Source organism: Bos taurus, chromosome 2, assembly GCF_002263795.3.
Source record: "Bos taurus isolate L1 Dominette 01449 registration number 42190680 breed Hereford chromosome 2, ARS-UCD2.0, whole genome shotgun sequence".
Lineage (NCBI taxonomy): Eukaryota > Metazoa > Chordata > Mammalia > Artiodactyla > Bovidae > Bos > Bos taurus.
Window position 1 is genome coordinate 3030171 of NC_037329.1, and position 21568 is coordinate 3051738.

Here is a 21568-nt window from a genome sequence, read left to right on the forward strand (position 1 = left end):
TTCACTGTAATAGAACACGTGAGAGTAATCTGATGGAAGCAGTTGTAAGAAACAGCTGAAGCCGTGGAGTTAATAGAGATAAAGCAGTGGTATACCCTCATTATCGGGAGATTCAGGTACAAAGCAGGAGCTGGTTTTATACAGCATGCAACCATCCATAGATGGCTGGCTTTGAGTCATTAATACATGCTGTTTTCTTAGGGTACCGTGAGAACATTTAATGCAAAGCAATGGCCAACCTCAACTAGAAGGAGGACTTCAGGGAACAGCTACTCCATGGAGCACGTATCCTCTTGGCTTGCTGTGTCCAAGGTTTTTTTCATTTGTTTGTTTGTTTTTTAGCTTCAGTAATGCTTATCATTTTTTTTTAGTATCTTTAATGCTCATTCTGCTATGACTTGGTGATGCAAAACCATACTAAAGTACCTTGAGTTTATACTGACAGTTGCTTATGTACTAATTATGTATGAGCTAATTTTCTTTACAAAAGACATCTGTAACAAAACAGATAGTACATAATTAAAAATCTGAGCCCTATGACTTTTAAGCATGTATTTTTAACGTTATGCTTTGAAATAAAATAGAATGAGTTAATAGATATAAATACTCAGTATGTAACTGTATTGCTATCTTATAAACTTAACATGTATTAACATTTATTTTATTTTTCTCCTTTACCAAATCTGAGCTTCTTGAGTGTGGGGTCATGTGACAGTCTTACTGGTATTCCAACACCTCTCATAGAGCCAGGCAGAGGTGTTTAGTAAAGTGTTTGCAGAATGAACACATGTATAATCACATATGTGATTGACTGAATGGGCAGCCTTGGTCCCCCACCAGACATAAATCTATCTGTGTGATAGTGGTGGAGGGTGTCCAGGTGTTTCCTTACAGGGTACAATTTCATGGATGTCCTTATTTATAGAACACCTACTGTATACTACGTGGTAATGTAGACACTCTACCTATAATTTCCCCCACAGACCTCTATCTTCAAGTTTTAGAGGAAGAGAGTGAGATTTAAAAAGAGGCAAACTGGCTTGTCCTCTGCCCTGTGGTGGTGAGACGTGAGCTGAGAACCTCTTTCTACTCTGCCTGGCAGCAGAGCTTCCCAGTCTCAATTGCCCATCTGGAAACATTCTTACGATGTTATTTATTTCTTTGTTAATGATCAAAAAATCACTTAATAAGAGGTTACATAAATACTTTAAAGAATGAAACAAGACCATGTAGTGAAAAGAAAACAGAATATAAACACAAAAGTGGGTTTGAATCCCAGGAACTTTTCCAAACTGTGTTTTCTGTGTGTTTATACACACATATTTTCCTCTCAGACTTATTTATGGGATGAAGGGAAACCCATGAAAATGAAACAATAATATTCTCCTCAGAGAAGGAAGTTGAAAAAATTTATATATGCATGTAAATTTATATATGTACACATATATGCATATGTTATGTATGGATGAATATATGTATACAAATACATATATATATGTGTGATTTATATGTATATTATTCATGTGTGTCAATACATGCATGTATATTATGCATATTACTTATGTATGTACTGTATGTATATATCTACATAATGTAAGTAAATTTACCCTATCCTCTCTTCTGAGGGGTCTTTCCTGGTGGCTCAGTAGGTACAGAATCTACCTGTAATGCAAGAGACCATCTACAATGCAGGGTACCCAGGTTTGATCCCTGGGTCTAGAAGATCCCCTGAAGAAGGAAATGGCAACCCACTCCAGTGTCCTTGTCTGGGAAATCCCATGGACAGAGGATCTTGGTGGGCTACAATCCATCGTGGCTACAAGAGTCGAACATGCCTTAATGACTAAACCACGAACATCACTCCTCTGAGGGGGATATCATTGTTTCTTTTCCATGGGTTCCTCTTGGTCATCCCATAAAGTCATTGGGTCAGGATTCAATCCCAAGCCTCCCTATCCTTGGACATGCTCTTTAAACTCTACTACAGGGTCTTTCTGAGGCATCCACTGTGCCAAAATTCCTATGACCATCTTGTTGATGGGTGGATGTATCCTGGCACACATCTGATTCCTTGTGTCTCCTCTAGCATGTGTCACTACTAACTTCAGTCGTGCTAGTCAACAGAGAAATGGAAGAAAACTGGGTCTGTAGGCTTTCGTTCTGCTCTCTTCTCATAATTTTCCAACTGGCTGAATGACAAAGATAACTCAAGTGTTTTCTAGTTTGTTTGTTCGTTCAGGTAAGAGTCTTAAATGGTAAGACATCAGTCATGATATGTTTGCTTAAAACATAATTCAAAAGCAGGACTTCCCTGGTGGTCCAGGGGCTAAGACTCTATGCTCCCAATGCAGGTGCCCCGAGTTTGATCCCTGGTCAGGGAACTAGAGCCCACACACCACAACTAAAAAGATTCTGCATGCTGCAAAAAAAGACTGAAGATCCAGTGTGCCACAATTAAGATTTGACACAGTCAAATAAATAAATATTTTTAAAAAGCATAGTTCAAAAGCAGTATCATGATAGAATTATCAAATCATAAACCTAAGCCCAACAGCATACAAAGAGAAATGAAGAGTGAGGCAACACTGACAGGTTTCCTGTAATGAGAGTTTGATACTGTTCACATGAAAAAAGTAAAGCTCTTCTGTTTGTTACCAGCAGTTCTAATTAGAATTGATGGTGCTGAGTCATATGCAGTGACACTGCAGGGTTTTAATGCCAGCCCAGAAAATCTATAATGCTATCTGATGGAAAGGAAATCAATAATAGCCATGGTAGGATTTGATTTCAAGTAAAGCACCAACACTGTAAACAGGTACCAAATTCATTGTATTCTTATAGAACAGGCTGAATTTGCAACCCTTCCTTACTGGTCATGTTATCCCCTGACCTGGGGGGTAACATGTGAACCAGAGATGATACCAAATCTGTCAGAAGATTTATTACTGATTTCTGAGGCCCAACAGGTGGCTAGCTATGCAGATGCATCACATCTATACAACTTAAGGGACTGTGCTCACACTCAGAAGAAGAAGGCTCTAATCTTCCCAACCTTGTCTCACACTCCAGGATACGATTCTCTTTCTTTTCTTTCAGGCCCTTTAGTGGGCCATGTTCTCATTTACCTCCATCCCATTGCATACACTCTTCCCTATGTCAAGAATTCTCTCTCTGTATGCTTTTCTTTACAGACTCCATAGCATAAAACTTCTGGAAGTTCTCACTACCTCTGGAGTTTGTTTCTGGCCTCCAGAATTGGATTGCAGGCATTCCTCCTCTGGTGTCTCAATGCTCTGTTTTTCTTTTAATTCAGTGCTATCTGTATTCATTCCTGCAGGCTACCATAGCAAGCTATCGCAAACTTAGTGATTTCCTAGAAATTTATTATGCATTTTATTCAGTTTTGGAGGCTGGAAGTCCAAAATTAAAGTGTGGATGGGATCACTCTGTTCCTGAAGACTCTGGGTGAGGACAGGATTCTCCCTCTCCCTTCCAGCTTCTGGCAGTCAATGTCAATTCTTAGCTTTCCTTGCCTGTGGATACTTTATTCTGACATCCGCCCACCTGATCACAGGGAGTTCTCCCCTGTGTGTCTCCATACTGTCCTCCTCTGTGTATCTGTGTCCACATTTCTCTTTCCTTAATAAGAACATCAGACACTGGATTAGGGCTCACTCTAATCCTGTAAGAACACATGTCAACTCAACTACACTTTCAAGACTATTTCCAAATAAAGTTCATATTTTTGAGGTTCTGGATAGACACAAGTATTAGGGGGCAGTATTTGATCTAGTGAAGTATCAGTTATATTATGTTTTCTTATTCACTTGCCCTACTCTACCAGATCATACTGTTAGGGCAGAATTGGGGTTTATTACATTGACTATTGTAACCAATGTGCTTACAATTCTTGGTACAACCTACATGCTCAGTCAACGGTGACTGAATGAATAAATAAAAGTGTATCAATCTTAAGGCAATATCTCTGAATAGAAAGTTATCATACACTGGACCTCGAGTCATTAATTCAGTGATTCTGATGAGGTGATCTAAATGCAAACCCCAAGTCTAGGAAATCAGGGGAGAAACAGCACCTGGAGGTGCAGCAGAGACCAGAGATCAGGTGAAAACTGGATCAAAATGGGAATACTTGAGTATGCAGTAAAGGTTTAGCAGGTATTGTTTGCTCAAAGCCTGCACATTCAAAGTAAGGCCTTGGTCCTTGATTGGCCAAGGTTCAGGATTGGCCCTTGACCATCTTCTGGGAGATAACCTCTGAGCCCTTGGAATGTGTGACCTAATGAGACTGCTTTGTATGCTTCAAGCCTTGGGCTGTGCTGTATCAGTATTGTCTCTCCTGGGACTGGAGACTGAGTAGACAATGTCAGTCTTGTAAGCACTGCATGCTTATGTGAAAGAAAAGTGAAAGTGTTAGTCACTCAGTTGATTCCAACTCTTTGCAACCTCATGGACTATAACTGCCAGGTTCTTTTGTCAATGGAATTCTCCAGGTAAGAATACTGGATTGGGTAGCCCTTCACTTCTCGAGGGATCATCCTGACCCAGGAATTGAACCTGAGTGTTCTGCATTGCCACAGGTTCTTTACTGTCTGAGCCACCAGGTGAACAACCCCCAAATAAAAAGGCCAATACCATGCAGCAGTGAGCCTCCCTGTTGAGAATATGTCATGTGTGTGGTCATGTATCATTGCTGGGAGAATTAATTGTGTCCATATGCAACTCCACTGAGAGCCTAGAAGCTTGTATCTGGTTTCTCCTGGACATTGCCTCATACTTCCTTCCCTTTGTGAATTTTAATTTATGTAATTTTCCTGTAAAAAAAAAAAAATAAATAATAATGAATATAATGGCTTTCTCAATCCTATGAGTTCTAGAAAATTACTAGGCCTAGGAAAGATAATTATAAGAAACGTGATACTTGGCACACAATATGTACCCAATAAAATATTAGCTGAATGAGTGAACATCTATGGTGCATTCATAGGTCACCTTACCTGATATTGGGGGATGAGCTGAGATTTCTCTCAGGCTGATATCAAAGTCTGGGCTCAGGCAGGTCCCCCTCCTGCCTTCCTCCAGGCTACAAGAGCACCTTCACATACTTCCTTCTCTCTGGTTTCCTCTCTGCAAAGAAAAAAAGAAAGAAAGAAAAGTGTTTCTCACACCTTCAAGCTTCCTGAGAACAGAGCAATGGCATCTCCTACTGGATCCATCTAGTGCTGCATCGAGCACAGCGTCAGTGCTGGGGGAAGCTGGTCTGTTTGTCTGCAATTGTCTGTTTGCCTTTTCCCCATCCATCTGTGTGGGGCCTGGGAAGCTCTGTGGAAGCCCTGGAGCAGAGAGACAGAGAAAGGAAGACACTGCCCACCTTGTATGTGTGCAAACTGTCAGGAGTAGCTTCAGTTCTCTTTCATGCATTGGAAAAGGAAATGGCAACCCACTCCAGTGTTCTTGCCTGGAGAATCCCAGGGACGGGGGAGCCTGGTGGGCTGCCATCTCTGGGGTCGCACAGAGTCAGACATGACTGAAGTGACTTAGCAGCAGTAGCAGCAGCAGCTTCAGTTCTCAAAGTGGCCCATGGTTACTGGGCTTCAGCCACACAACTCTGTCCTTTTTCCCTTGAGGCTAGAGGCAGAGGCAGTGTCCTGCTTAATAAATCTCTGGGTTACCTTGTCTCCTGGGTTGCTGAAGAAATTTAACAACTCAAGAGTTATTTCTCTTTTACTGTGGGGTCCTGGCTGATACACAGTCCATCTCGAGGCCTGCAGGACACTCTGGCTGTCCAGATGGGTGGATTATAGATAACAAGAAAATGGCAGAATTCAGTTCACTTCAGTCCAGTTCAGCTCAGTCACTCAGTCATGTAAGACTCTTTGTGACCCCATGGACTGCAGCACGCCAGGTTTCCCTGTCCATCACCAACTCCCAAAGCTTGCTCAAACTCATGTCCTTTGAGTTGGTGATGCCATCCAACCATCACATCCTCTGTTGTCCCCTTCTCCTCCTGCCTTCAATCTTTCTCAGCATCAGGGTCTTTTCCAAGGAGTCATTTATTTGCATCAGGCGGCCAAAGTCCTGGAGCTCAAGCTTTAGCATCAGTCCTTCCAATGAATATTCAGGACTGATTTCCTTTAGGATTATTGGTTTGATCTCCTTGTAGTCCAAGGGACTCTCCAATACCACAGTTCAAAAGCAGCAATTCTTTGGTGGTTGGTTCTCTTTATGGTCCAACTGTCACTTCCATACATGACTACTGGAGAAACCATAGCTTTGACTAGATGGATCTTTGTCAACAAAATAATGTCTCTGCTTTTTAATATGCTATCTAGTTTGATCATAGCTGGGGCTTCCCTTGTGGCTCAGCTGGTAAAGAATCCTCCTGCAATGCAGGGGAGACCTGGGTTCAATCCCTGGCTTGGGAAGATCCCTTGGAGAAGGAAAAGGCTACCCACTCCAGTATTCTGGCCTAGAGAATTCTATGGACAGTTCATGTGTTCACAAAGTGTACAGCTTGTGATTCATGCAGTTTAGCATTTTGCATGATGTCCTCTGCAATAAGTTAAATAAGCAGGGTGACAATATACAACCTTGAAGTACTGCTTTCCCAATTTGGAACCAGTCCATTGTTCCATGTCCAGTTCCAACTGTTGCTTTTTGACCTGCACACAGATTTCTCAGGAGGCAGGTCAGGTGGTCTGGTATTCCCATTTCTTGAAGAATTTTCCACAGTTTGTTGTGATCCACACAGTCAAAGGCTTTGGCATAGTAAATGAAGCAGAAGTAGATGCTTTTCTGGAAGTCTCTTGCTTTTTCTATGTTGAATGGATGTTAGCAATTTGATCTCTGGTTCCTCTTCCTTTTCTAAATCCAGCTTGAACATCTGGAAGTTCTTGGTTCATGTACTGTTGAAGCCTAGCTTGGAAAATCTTGAGTATTACTTTGCTAGTGTGTGACATGAGTGCAACTGTGTGGTAGTTGAATACTCTTTGGCACTGCCTTTCTTTGGGATTGGAATGAAAACTGACCTTTTCCAGCTCTGTGGCCACTGCTGAGTTTTCCAAATTTGCTGCCATGTTGAGTGTAGCACTTTAACAGCACCATCTTTTAGGATCTGAAATAACTCAGCTGCAATACCATCACTACCACTAGCCATGTTCGTAGTGATGCTTCCTAATGCCCACTTGACCTCATAGGGTTAGCATATCTTAACTACATCACCCAGGACAGGGAACATGGGCAGTCATGGGTAGATTTTATCTTGCCTACAGTAGGGAGTTGGCCAGGGACAAATTCTCACCACTTTCTACCACTTTAATGACTATCATTGTAAATTCCAGATATAAAAACAGGCATGTGGGTGAAAGGGCATGAGAAGAACCTGAGTCTTTGGTCTCCTTTGGTGGCTGTGACTGTGTCAACTGAGCTAGGCTGGAACCACAGCCACCATATTCCACTCGCTGTAGGAATCCCAGTTAGTGTTGCCCTCAAGGGACATTTTGCAATCATATTCTTAAGCTCTGAAGATGGGGACAAAGATGCAGCTCATGCCTGCTGATGCCAACTGGCAGCCAGGAAGCAGCACTCAGATCCATATGGTATCTCTGGTCTTCACGGAGTCTCTTCTTTCAGCTTCTTCAAGGATTAGGCCAAGTGCAGGGCCAGCTACGTGGCCAAGGCAGCCATGTTCCCCTATAGGTTGCCTACAGCATCATAGGTGTAGAGGCAGACCTACATTTCAGTGTGACCTTCCTGGTCCCTGTTTCCTTTGATCTTTGGCCTTGTCTACAGGCAGTTTCTTATTTTTCTACCACTGCCCTATTGGGCAGCCTCGGGTCAATAATGGATGTAGTAGTCTGCCAAGACTACCCTACCAACCCCACACAGTGTAAGCCATAGTTCTTATAGTAAATCCCTAATTTACACCATGGGTAGTATTTCTGCCACTCAGATGAAAGCCTGTTTGATGCAGAATGAAAACAGTTTAATTGGGGGTGGAGTACAGGGTGTATGCATGGAAAAATGGATAAATTGCAGGCAGAGGAGTCATCAGCTCCTAGGTGTGTGTGTGGTCAGGACTGTGGCAATGTCCACCTCACATTTCTCTTTGTGCCTTGATCCAGCACACATGTCCACTTCTCTGGAGAGCTCCCCAGAGCTCCTGTCAGGAGAGCTTACCCCTGAGAAGTGACCTTTGGCTTAAAGGGAGCTCAAAAACCGGAATCATAGTTGAAGAAGGGCTGTCATGGACTCTGAGCTTGGCCCATATGTTTTACTTAAGCTCAGAAATGACTCAGAGCCCAGAGGGGACCTATAATGGATGAGCTATGTCAACCAGCCCGCTTTCTCTCTGCAAATGGGCTCTGCTTGGAAGGCTGATTTATTTGTGTTTTATGGCTTATTTTGTGGTGAACAAAAATCAATAAAGGCATTCATTTTCACATCTTAAATGTGTCAGGCAAAATCAGACCACTGTCACGTGTGTTGTACACGCTCCATTTTCAAAGGTGAATGGGTATGAATGAAATTAAACATTGACTTGGAAGTTACCCACAGGCTTTTCTCTTACTCAAGTTCTACTCGTTTATAGCAGCAGATTGGAGGGTGACCTTATACCTACTACCTGGAGCTGAAGCTTAATTTGCCTAAGTCACTGATGTGCTTTGTGACCTTCAGCACTGTGCCTACTTTTCTCCACTGTCACCTGGATGCAGACAGCAGGACAGAGGGCCTACTCCTGGGCTCTGTATCTAGGAGTAGAGCTGGGACTCTAGTCACCTGAGGACCAGGAGACCAGAAGTATATTTAAGACTGGGCAGGACATGATTTGCTGCCCACAGAGATAACCTTTTAGGTCAAGGCCAGGAGTACTGTTACCTGACTTCTACCCTAGCCCACCTGAGAAATGACAAAATCCAATGAGAGTGCTGGCAATGAGGGCAGAAAAGAAGAGCTGAGAAGTCAAGGTAATTCATATTCCAAATACTCCCAGCATGGACATGAAGGCAAGGAGAAAAAGAATGGGGGCAGTCTGAGAAAAGATGGAGACTTCTACCTAGTGAAACTAGGTGGGTGGAAAAAGCAAGTATCAGCTTATGCTCTATTAGGCTTCAAAGGACTTTCTTTGGAATTATTTAATGTAATTGTTAAAATCACTTTACAATTAGGTCTTAGAGAAATGCAAGCTCTATAGAAATATAGTTTATAGGACATGTTATCCATGGGGGATATTCAGAAACACATGTCCAGAAAGGTCAGGACATGAAGGTCCACCTGTAGCATATCCAGTCCATTAGAGGCAGATCTCAGGATCTGGATGCTTGAGCAGAAGCTGGACTGGATGTGTATGATTGAGGTTGTGAGTCAGGCAATGTAGAAGTCATGGATGCACTTGACCTCACAAAGGTTGCTGAGGGACAAAAAACAAGTGAAGCTAAGACCTTATGTAGGCTTCCTTGGAGGCTCAGATGGTAAAGAATCTGCCTGCAATGGTGGAGACTCGGGTTCAATCCCTGGTTTGGGAAAATCCCCTAGAGAAGGACATGGCTATCCACACCAGTATTCCTACCTGGAGAAAAACATGGACAAAGGAAGCTGGTGGGCTACAGTCCATGGGATCACAAAGAATTGGACACAACTGAGCAACTAACATATACACACATATACCTGATTCAATGTCCCTTTGAGCAGATGCTACAGAGCAGAAACAAAAAGAACTAGGGGAGAATTGGGATAGAGGGGCTGGGAGAAGAAAAATTTCAGGAGACAACATGACATGCACTTTACCTGAAGCCTGCCAGAGTCATGCAGGAGGTCAATGTACTGATGGCTTCTTGCTATTCATTTGTTTTATCTGGAGAGAGGTGTGTTCCAGGTGTAGCCAGGGGAGGAAGCCAATTCCACATGGATGGTGGGAAACAGCAGTATCACAAATTGGATATTAATTTTATAATCACAAGCTGCTGCTGCTAAGTTGCTTCAGTTGTGTCCAACTCTGTGTGACCCCATAGATGGCAGCCCACCAGGTTCTCCCATCCCTAGGATTCTCCAGGCAAGAACACTGGAGTGGGTTGCCATTTCCTTCTCCAATGCATGAAAGTGAAAAGTGAAAGGGAAGTTGCTCAGTCATGTCCGACTCTTAGCAACCCCATGGACTGCAGCCTACCAGGCTCCTCCGCCCATAGGATTTTCCAGGCAAGAGCACTGCAGTGGGTCGCCATTGCCTTCTCCAATCACAAGCTAGAAGAGCACAGATATCTAGAAAACAATGACACAACACTACTGAAAATGAAGTACTGCCAATGTGTGAGTGATCTCCCTCAAGACAGATGAAGCTGAATCAAGTGTCAGTTTACCAGGAGGTGTGGAGTTCACCATCTGCAGTATGGCAAAGGCTATTTCTGACACTCAGCTCAGAGGTCAGAGGTGCAGGACTTGTATGTTTGGCAGACTGAGTTGTCCCTTTGCTGATCAGGTAACATGTTTTACATAACACAAAGGATGCCATCGATCTTCTTCACTCCATTCATCCCACTTACTGTCACCTCACCCCATTCACCAAGTCAGAGGAAGTGACCCAGCCATGGAGCTTTGTTTCCTGGGAGAAAAAAAAAAAAAAAAGAATTAAATACAAATTGGAAGATCTGATGTATCTGTGTACTGGGCATGTAGCTCTTCATGTCCTTTTGGCCCAGAAATCAAGATCATGATGAGATTAGAAGATCCTCTCAAACACCAGGACCTTTCCCATGACTTCTGGGACTGGACCAGGAGCGGCATATCCTGGCATGGCCCTTGACTCTACAGATGGAGGGGATTTGAGATCATCCAAGTAAACAAGAAAAGGGATGGACAAACAATATATCTTGACTGTTGATCCAAATAGAGCTCTTCTCATTTAAAAATCAATGAATTACCAAAACAATAGATTCTAAAATGACAAAACAAGGGATACAGGGAAAATATAAATGACTGTGTTTTATTTATTTAAATATACATTTATTTATTTTAATTGGAGATTAATTATTTTATAATATTGTATTGGTTTTGCCATACATCAACAGGAATCTGCCACAGATATACACGTGTTCCCCATCCTGAACCCTCCTCCCTCCTCCCTCCCCATACTATCCCTCTGGGTTGTCCCAGTGCACCAGCCCCAAGCATCCGGTATTATTCATAGAACTTGGACTGGTGATTCGTTTCATATATGATATTATACATGTTTCAATGCCATTCTCCCAAATCATCCCACCCTCGCCCTCTCCCACAGAGTCCAAAAGACTGTTCTATACATCGGTGTCTCTTTTGCTGTCCAGCATGCAGGGTTATCGTTACCATCTTTCTAAATTCCATATATATGTGTTAGTATACTGTATTGGAGTTTTTCTTTCTGGCTTACTTCACTCTGTATAATAGGCTCCAGTTTCATCCACCTCATTAGAACTGATTCAAATGTATTCTTTTTAATGGCTGAGTAAGAGCTTTCTTATCCATTCATCTGCTGATGGACATCTAGGTTGCTTCCATGTCTTGGCTATTATAAACAATGCTGCGATGAACATTGGGGTACACGTGTCTCTTTCCCTTCTGGTTTCCTCAGTGTGTATGCCCAGCAGTGGGATTGCTGGGTCATAAGGCAGTTCTATTTCCAGTTTTTTAAGGAATCTCCACACTGTTCTCCATAGTGGCTGTACTAGTTTGCATTCCCACCAACAGTGTAAGAGGGTTCCCGTGTGGAGAAATGACTGCATTTAAAAAAATATATTTATCTTTTCAATAGGGTGAAAGAAGAAAGTTTCTATGAGTCTGAGCAAAACACTCAATAGAACACAGGTTGAACTTTTTAAAGCCACAGGATGAGCTGAAAGGGAAGGTGGGTAGAACCCTTAAGATTGCAAAGGAATGAATACATGTTACCAATGAATATATCTTTGAGGTAACATAATACAAACTTCACATTTGGGATAGCTAAGTGATGCAGAATACATGCCTGAGTAGCTTTTTCAGAAGGAAGAACTAAGGGGTAAAAGCACAGAAATGATAAGAGGGAAGATGAGATCCAAGTAGGGCAAAGGACAAAAATGTGACATATGGTCAGGAGTCTTTCCCCCCAAAATCAAGATAACCAGAGCAGCAGCCTTGTTGCTCTGACAAAAAGTTTGACTATAAAAGTTGAAAATATCATTTTAAATTAACACTCTGAACATGTCTGAAAACGTATTTTGTATTAAAGATGTTTAGGGGGAAAAAAGGAATAACCTTTTAGTCACTTGGGCAGAAAGAGGGAAATAGACAATCTACAAGGGGACCACACCGAGACTGGCACTACCCTACTTGCTCCACAAAAGCTGGAAGAAAAAGAGTCATTCACACGGGGTCTTGAGCTGGTTCCGAGAGCGAAAGGCTGTACTAGTCTGGGCAGTGTTCATTTGAAACAATTTCTTCTCAGATATGCAGGAGTTCAATTTACACTACCCAAGTCTCATCCTGAAAAAAGTTATCTGAAACTTCAACTGATTAAATGAATGGAGAGTTATTCTGAATCATCAGAATGAATATTGTTGCTATGCACTGCCAATGCAGAACATTATTCTTGGCAAAGTAGAATCTAATTTAATAAAAATTAATAATAGCATTTTGAAGCTAATGCTATGTTTTACAGTATATTAATTAAAGTAGAAAGAGATTTGGGGGAATAAAATTCTGCTAAATATCCTGTCCTACATTGGGAAACTCAAAATATAATATTTGATTTTTGTCTTTGATATGTATAGAAGTGTTTTGAAAACAATGTTAATCACGATATTGAAAAAAAGACATATCTACTCCAAATATCAGAAGGAAATAGTGACAAAATGGGCATTTTTTATTTATCAAAATATATATAACAGATGAAAGAAGTCCAAACATTTTAGTTTTAAGGAATGTAATTCTCTGAATCAAAGACAGATATCAGATTGCTATTGCAAAACTAAAAATCCAACATCATACACCTTACAAAAGGCATACTTAAAACAATATCTTGGAAATTTTAAATATGAAATTTGGCAGTATAGGCATTAAAACATAAGTGGAAGCTTACAGAAGTCATCGAGTATAATTTAGACAAAGATACTTAGGAAGCTCTTTTTATACTATAAGAAGGTGCGACTCACAGGGAATCTCTAATAGGCTTTAAATTTAGTGGTCCAAACACAGCTTTGCACTCCAGCCTCATACTGAGGTACTGAGTACTGAGGCATAGAATCACATCACTCTTCTTGGGTTGTGTCCATCTGAACACAGTTACTTCATCACACACATATTTGATTATCTTCTCCAGTAAATACAAATGCAATTAATTTTGCTCTGAGAAATGTTTGATATTTGTAGCCTCAATTAAATTACTATCTCACATATACTCAACAGACTAGGGGTGCTCAGTGCCCTTAGAGTATCTGGTTCAGAAGAGACCTAGAAAATTAAAGAATTTGCAGAACCCTGGGTCTTGCTTCAAACTCCCGGGCTCCATGGTAGAAATGCAGGAAGAGTGTTGGAATGAAAACAAATCATAGACTGACAACTGAGGAAAGTGAGCTGCATTTTCCTTACGTGGCCTTGTCCCCACCTCCATCTCTTCTTTGCTTTTTTTTTCCTCCTTTTCCTCTCCTTGCACCTCCTCCTTCTCCTTCTCTTCTTTCTTTTCCTTTTTTATCCTTACCTTCTTCAGTTAAAGTACATATTTTCCAGTAAACTCTATATTGTGTCAAGAGGTCATGTGAGTAAAAATGTGGACAGTGGAGTTTCTGTGGAACTGACAATTTTCTGTTTCTTGACTGGGTTCTGGTAACAGTGATATTTTCAATTTGTTTCTTTTTACATTTGCTAATTATATATATGTTCCACATTTATATTGTTCCTCCATATATTTTTGAAAAGCAGTTTCCATCATTTAGCAAGTGGGATATTTCGCATCATAAATGGAACATCCAGCTTGTCTTGAATCAAATGACGGTACTATTGAACTGAGTTGGAGTATTGAGCAACTTCTGCCTTCACAAGGAACATGACCTTTCTTGCTCATCTGAGGTCCAGCTGGTTAACTTTATTCCCTCTGGATTATAAACAGAGTCATTCCTCTGTGGTCAGCACAGATCCGCTTCAGTGCCACCTCCCTCCCTTCCCACTTCTGTACACAAAATGTGTAACTGTTCCCTTTATTCTAAAAAGCATAACCCTGTAAACAGAGGCTCTATTTCCACGTTTAGAACATTTTTTTTTACCAGTTTACATAATACATGTCCCTGCAATTTGTATTTATATCTGTACCAAACAACCAGATTTCTCTGTAATTTGTCAAATATAGTCATAAACACAGTAAATAATCCCAGTTCATTCCCAAGAACACACCAAATTTGATTCATTTGTCTTGATGGGATTGTACGCTTCTCTCAGGCCCATTAAAAACCATCACTTTAGAAGGAGCCTTGGGAGTGTGGTCAGCGAGACAGAATGCATAGGGCTTTCTTCACCTCTTACCTTTGTGATGTAACACTTACCCCTGGAACCTCCTAACCCTGACCACTTATCAAAGGAAGCCAGTTTCAGACATTACACATTGTCCAAGCACAGAAAATCAGCCTATCTTACCAGCCACTTTTGTTGGACTCATGACTGAGAAGAGCAGCCCCACTATGGACAGAACATCCACTGGTGATGAGGGCCAACGTCTTTCATGTACTGCTTGCCATTTAGTAGATGGCTCATCTTCACTGGAAAGAAACCCTCTTTTCAAGTTCTGTGTTCGGGAGTGGTGTGTGTTGGCTTACAAGGCATCTGAGTGGGTCTCTTGATGGTTTGACACCAGAAGGACTTGTGCCTGTGTGACAGTTTGAAGGAGTCAGAGGGGCCTGGTGAGCTTACCAAGGGGAGGCTGAGATCCCCCTGCTTCATTGGCAAAGACTCTGCACTTCCAATGTGGGGGAGCAGGTTGTACTTCTGATTGGGGAACTAAGATCCCACCTACCACAGGGAGCTTCCAGAAAGAAAGAGGAGTGAGACTGCCTGCACATTTCTCACACAGTCTCTGTGATAAAAGGATCTTCTCGCCTAAATTAAAAAAAAAAAAAAAATCTCTTAACTGACAGCATTTGGAATAGTTGCTTTGTATTTTGGCACCCCAAGTGAGGGAAAAAACACACACCATCTCATCCAGATGAGCTGAATAAATCTTTGAATGAGAACTTCCCAAATGGCCATAACTGGAATAGTAACCTAAGGAGGGAGAAAGAAAGAAATGTGTTTTGGCCAAAGGCCACCAGCTTCCCTGGTTAGATAAAGCCAGTTCATGAATTGATTTAAAAATAAATTACCAATGGGAGGAGGTGGGGGCTGCCTGCCAACATTAAAAAATATGCATAGTGCATCACAGAAAAATTGTTGGTGTAATAAGCTCTCAACTCTTGCTTTAAAAATCTACAGAAATGGGGAAATAGATGTAATTCATCACACCTAAGGATTAATCCTAGATGACAAGAAGTTTTATGTAGTAGATAAACAGATAATTTTTGATAGACTATGTTTATGCCACATACTGGGCTAGGCAGTCTTAACCATATTTTTCTAAAGTATTTTAATATATTCCTATCAACAATGTTGTTTTATGCCTATAAATTTATAATCACTTCTATTATTGTTTTTAGTCTAAATATAAAGAAACTGAGAATCATGTATTTTAAATAATTCCAAGGACAAATACCTAATACAGGTAAATCCAGGGTTGGAATTTAGGGTTGTCTTGAGAGAAATATTGAAAAGCACAAAAATAGTAACAATGTATTTGGCTTCTTCTTCCACCATTCCACACTATTGGCTAATTAGTAAACTGAAAACATATATACAAAATTGCTTTTAATCATTGAACAAACACAAAATTATGATCACTAAGATAAACAGAAAAAGTGAAGTGACAGATATCTAAGTTTCCCCAGTTTTCTGCTGGAAATACTTTCCAGATAGGAGGAGAGAAAGAACACCCCAGAGCACCATGGTCTCAACGCACTGAGAAAATAAATGGAATTGTAAAGCAGATATGGCTAAAACTTATAGAATTAAGTAATGGAGAGTGGTCACTTTAAGTTTGTTGTTGAATACAAAGCTATGCTTGGGTTAGATAAAATGCTATCAGGCCAAGAAAGAAACTTTCAGGGTGATGAAGGTTGAACAGTTTGTGTAACACATACAGTATAAGGAGACTTTAAATTACAAAGAGCCAAGGTGTAGTTACCTTGTTAAAAAACCCAGGACAGTCTGTCAAAACTGAAGAAAAATCATATCTTAACAGTATAAGTAAACTCTACCTATAATAGAAACTATTCTACATGTGACCAGATTAAAACAAGCCTCATATGAATTGTGATTTTTTGTTTGTTTGTTTGCTTCGGTTCTGTGAAAAATGTCATTGGTAATTTGATAGGGGTTGTATTGAATCTGTACATTTTTTTTTGGATAGTAAGGTCATTTTCACAATATTAATTCTTCCAAGAACATGGTTTATCTTTCCATCTGTTTAAGTCATCTTTGATTTCTTTCATCAATATCTTATAGTTTTCTATGTGCAGCTCTTTTGTCTCCTTAGAACAATCTGTGCTGCACAAAAAAAACTGATCATCAAGTAAATTAATAGCCAAAACTTAAAATCAATAATCTTTAAAAAGTGACCTCCCCCAAATCCAGTTGCTCAACAACATAAGAATCACAATGTCAATATCCAATAAAAAGAATTAATAAACATAAAAAGAAGAAAAAAATGTCAACTATATCCAGAAGAAAAATCAGTCACAGACTCAAATTGTATAGATGATGGAATTAGAAGACAAGGACCTTAAAACATCCATTATAAGAAGACTTGAAGTCGCTCAGTCATGTCCGACTCTTTGCAACCCCATGGACTGTAGCCTATCAAGCTCCTCAGTACATGGAATTTTCCAGGCAAGAGTACTGAAGTGCGTTGTCATTTCCTTCTCCAGGGGATCTTCCCAACCCAGGGACTGAACTCAGGTCTCCCACATTGCAGGCAGACGCTTTACCATCTGAGCCACTAAATGTTTTAAATAAAACATAAAACATAATGAGAAAGATTAAAAATGTAAAAATAAAGCTTTCAGGGATAAAGAAAATGACAATATGTGAAGTATAAAGTTTAACAAATGGACTTAATATAAAATTGCTGCTGCTAAGTCACTTCAGTTGCGTCTGACTCTGCGACCCCATAGATGGCAGCCCACCAGGCTCCCCCATCCCTGGGATTCTCCAGGCAAGAACACTGGAGTGGGTTGCCATTTCCTTCTCCAAATACAAGACTAGACACTACATAAGAGATTTGGAAAGTTAAAACATTACAATAGAAACTATTCAACTGAAGCACACAAATGAAAAAAAATTAAAAATAAGCAAAGATTTAGCGACTTTGGGATAGCTTCAAGTTTCAACAGGTGTGTAATTAGAGTTCAAGAAGGAAGGGGTGAAGAAAAAGGTCCCTCAATAAACAAAAGCCAAAAAGCTTTCAAATTTGGTACGAATTATCTTGCCTGGAGAATCCCATGGACAATGGAGTCTGGTAGGCTACAGTCCATAGGGTCACAAAGAGTCGGACATGACTGAGTGACTTCACTTACACTTTTTTTTTTTTATAAGCCCATAAATCTAAGAAGATAACAAAATCCAAATAAGATTAACACAAAGAAAACCAATCAAAATCACTTCAAAATACAATTGCTGATAAATCAGAACTTATTAGGAACTTATCAGGACTTATCTGGGCTTCCTCAATGGCTCAGATGGTAAAGAATCTGCAGGAGAGACCCAGGTTCAATCTCTGGATTGGGAAGATTCTGTGGAGAAGGAAATGACAATCCACTCCAGTATTCTTGCCTGGTAAATTCAATGGACAGAGGAGGCTGGAGGGCTACAGTCCATGGATTACAAAGAGTTGAACATGACTGAGTGAGGTCTAACAATTATGTAGTATTAAATACTTGTGTGAAGAAATATATGAAGTCAATGGCTTAAATTTCTATGCTGATAAAATAGAAAACTAAACACAAAATACAGGAAAGGAATAATAAAACATAAGTAGAATTCAATTAAAAACCAGAGAAATAAGAGAAAAAAATAATAAACCACAGTGGAAAAAACATGAAAAAACCTACATAGTATGAATCACTTTGCTGTACACTAGAAACTGCTGCTGCTGCTGCTGCATCACTTCAGTCGTGTCCGACTCTGTGTGACCCCATAGACCGCACCCCACCAGGCTCCCGTCGCTTGGATTCTCCAAGCAAGAATACTGGAGTAGGCTGCCATTTCCTTCTCCGATGCATGAAAGTGAAAAGTGAAAGTGAAGTCGCTCAGTCGTGTCCGATTCTTAGCGATCCCCTGGACTGCAGCCTACCAGGCTCCTGCATCCATGGGAATTTCCAGGCAAGAACACTAGAAACTAACACATTGTAAATCAACATAAAAAATCAATGACACTAAAAAGTGTTTCTTTCAAAATAACAATGACATTGTAGCTAGACTTTTCCAAGAAAAATTAAAGGAAACAAAAATACCATATCAGAAGCAAGAATAAACTATATATTTGTCAAGTATTAAAAGAATATCAGGGAGGCGGTCCTAAGATGGTGGAGGAATAGGACGGGGAGATCACTTTCTCTCTCACAAATTCATCAAAGAACATTTAAACGCTGAGTAAAAACCACAAAACAACTTCTGAATGCCGGCAGAGGACATGAGGCACCCAGAAGAGAAGGTAGGAAAAATATAAAAGACAAAAAAAGAGACAAAAGAGGTAGGGACAGAGCTCCGTCCAGGGAAGGGAGTCTTAGAAAGAAGTTTCCCAAAACCAGGAAACATTCTCACTGCCGCGAGTCTGTGCTGAGCCTTGGAAGCACAGAGGGCAACATAATAGGGAGAAAAAATAACTAAATAATTAAAACCCACAGATTACAAGCCCAACGGTAACTCCCCCACCGGATAAGCAGCGCAGACGCCTGCACCCGCCACTAGCAAGCGGGGGCTGGGCAGGGAGGAGCGGGCTGCATTGCTTAGAGTGAGGATTGGGCCTGAATACCCCTGAGGATAATCAGAGCAAACTAATTTGGGCTAGCAAATCAGACTGTGGGATAGCTACAACAAGCAAAGCCCTAAGACACCGCCAGGCGGGAGCACAGAACAAAGGGTGGAACAGAACTAGCCGGCTGCAGACCATCCCCCTCCAGAAACAGGCAGCCAGAGCCGGAAGAGGGCAATCACAGCCCCAGAGAGACATTATCTACCAAACTGCAAGCAGGCTTCTTTGCTTACTAAGACTCCTTGGGGTTCTGGACAGTCATCCGCCTGAGGTGTCCAGGTTATACACCCAGAAAACCGAGCGGCAGGGACAGGAGAGGCGATAAGTCGCAGTGACCGCATTCGCCAAACACCTCATCACCCAAGCTGCTGGGAGCTGGGAAGGGAACAAAACACAGGCCTAACGGAGTCTGAGCCTCTGAGGACTACCCGAGTGCCTGAACCTGAGTGGCTTAGACCTGGGAGGTGCATGCAGCCCAGGGCCGGCCTTGGATGGTTCCTGGTGGAGCAACCTGGAGCCTGAGCTATGTGGGCAGGGAGGGTGCATGCACCATGAGTGGGGGCAGGCCCAGTGTGGCTGAGACACTACAAGCACACGCCAGTGTTATCTGTTTGCAGTGTCCATCCTTCCCTATAGAGCGACTGAACAAGTGAGCCTAAAAAAGTGTCCACCACCGCCCGCTTGTGTCAGGGCGGAAATCAGACACTGAAGAGACCAGCAAACAGAAGCTAAAAGGAGGGAACCGCCTTGGAAGTGACAGGTGCAGTAGATTAAAACCGTGTAGTTAGTACCGACTACATTGGAAGGGGCCTTTAGATCTTTTTTTTTTTTTAAAACTTTACATAATTGTATTGGTTTTGCCAAATATCAAAATGAATCCACCACAGGTATACATATGTTCCCCATCCTGAACCCTCCTCCCTCCTCCCTCCCCATACCATCCCTCTGGGTCGTCCCAGTGCACTAGCCCCAAGCATCCAGTATTGTGCATCGAACCTGGACTGGCATCTCGTTTCATACATGATATTTTACATGTTTCAATGCCATTCTCCCAAATCTTCCCACCCTCTTCCTCAAATATAAGCCAGACCAAGAAACTATCGGAAAAGGAAATGACCCCACACTGCCCACAACAACACCAGAGAAAGTCCTAGATATATTTTTACTATTTTTACGCTCATTCTTTTTTCTTCTTCTTCTTCTTTTCTTTCTTTTCTTTTTTCTTTTTTTAAATTAAAAAAAAATTTTAAGTCCTCTATTACTCCTTTAATTTTCATTTTTATAACCTACTATTACTTTTCAAAAAAAGACTATTTTTAAACCAAACTTCATATATATATATATATATATTTTTTTTTAAATAACGTTTGTGACTTTGTTTTTTCTTCTTCTTTTCTTTAATATTGTATTTTTGAAAATCAAACCCCTACTATAGAATTTTAATCTTTGCTTTTTGGTATTTGGTATCAACTTTGTACATTTAAGAACCCAATCTTCAGTACCTATTTTTACTTGGGAGCGAGATTATTGGCTTGACTGCTCTCTCCCCCTTTGGACTCTCCTTTCTCTCCACTAGGTCACCTCTGTCTCCTCCCTCCCCCTTTTCTTTTCTACCCAACTCTCTGAATCTCTGTGTATTCCAAACAGTGGAGGACACTTAGGGAACTGATTACTGGCTGGATCTGTCTCTCCTTTTCATTCACCCCTTTTATCCTCCTGGCCACCTCTGTCTCCTTCCTCCCTCTTCTCTTCTCTGTATAACTCCATGAACATCTCTGAGCGGTCCCGACTGTGGAGCGCACATACGGAAGTCATTACTGGCTAGCTTGCTCTCTCCTCTTTTGATTCCACCTCATCTCATTCGGGTTACCTCTAACTCCCTCCTCCCTCTTCTCTTCTTCATGTAACTCTGGGAACCTCTCTGGGTGTCCCTCACTGTGGAGAAACTTTTCATCTTTAATCTAGATATTTTATCAACGGTGCTGTATAGAAGGAGAAGTCTTGAGACTACTGTAAAAATAAGACTGAAAACCAGAAGCAGGAGGCTCAAGCCAAATCCTGAGAACATCATAGAACAACTGACTTCAGGGAACATTAAGCTATAGGAGCTCATCAAATGCCTCCATACCTACACTGAAACCAAGCACCACCCAAGGGCCAACAAGTTCCAGAGCAAGACATACGACACAAGTTCTCAAGCAAAACAGGAACACAGCCCTGAGCTTCAATATACAGGCTGCCCAAAGTTACTACAAATCCATTGACATCTCATAACTTGTTACTAGACAGTTCATTGCACTCGAGAAAGAAGAAATCCAGCTCCACCTGCCAGAACACCAACACAAGCTTCCCTAGCCAAGAAACCTTGACAAGCCACCAATACAACCCCACCCACAGTGAGGAAACACCATAATAAAGAGAACTCCACAAACTGCC

At 41.2% G+C, this 21568-nt stretch overlaps 1 long non-coding RNA gene across 1 annotated transcript; it reads right to left on the reverse strand.

Annotated features, from left to right (window-relative positions):
- Positions 1-1230: 1230 nt before the first annotated feature.
- On the reverse strand, positions 1231-14565 carry LOC132342898 (uncharacterized). Its single transcript, XR_009491477.1, has 4 exons — positions 14410-14565; positions 10374-10615; positions 5016-5145; positions 1231-4832 (listed from the first exon to the last, which is right to left on the reverse strand). It is a non-coding gene; the product is annotated as an uncharacterized lncRNA (long non-coding RNA).
- Between the last annotated feature and the right edge of the window lie 7003 nt (positions 14566-21568).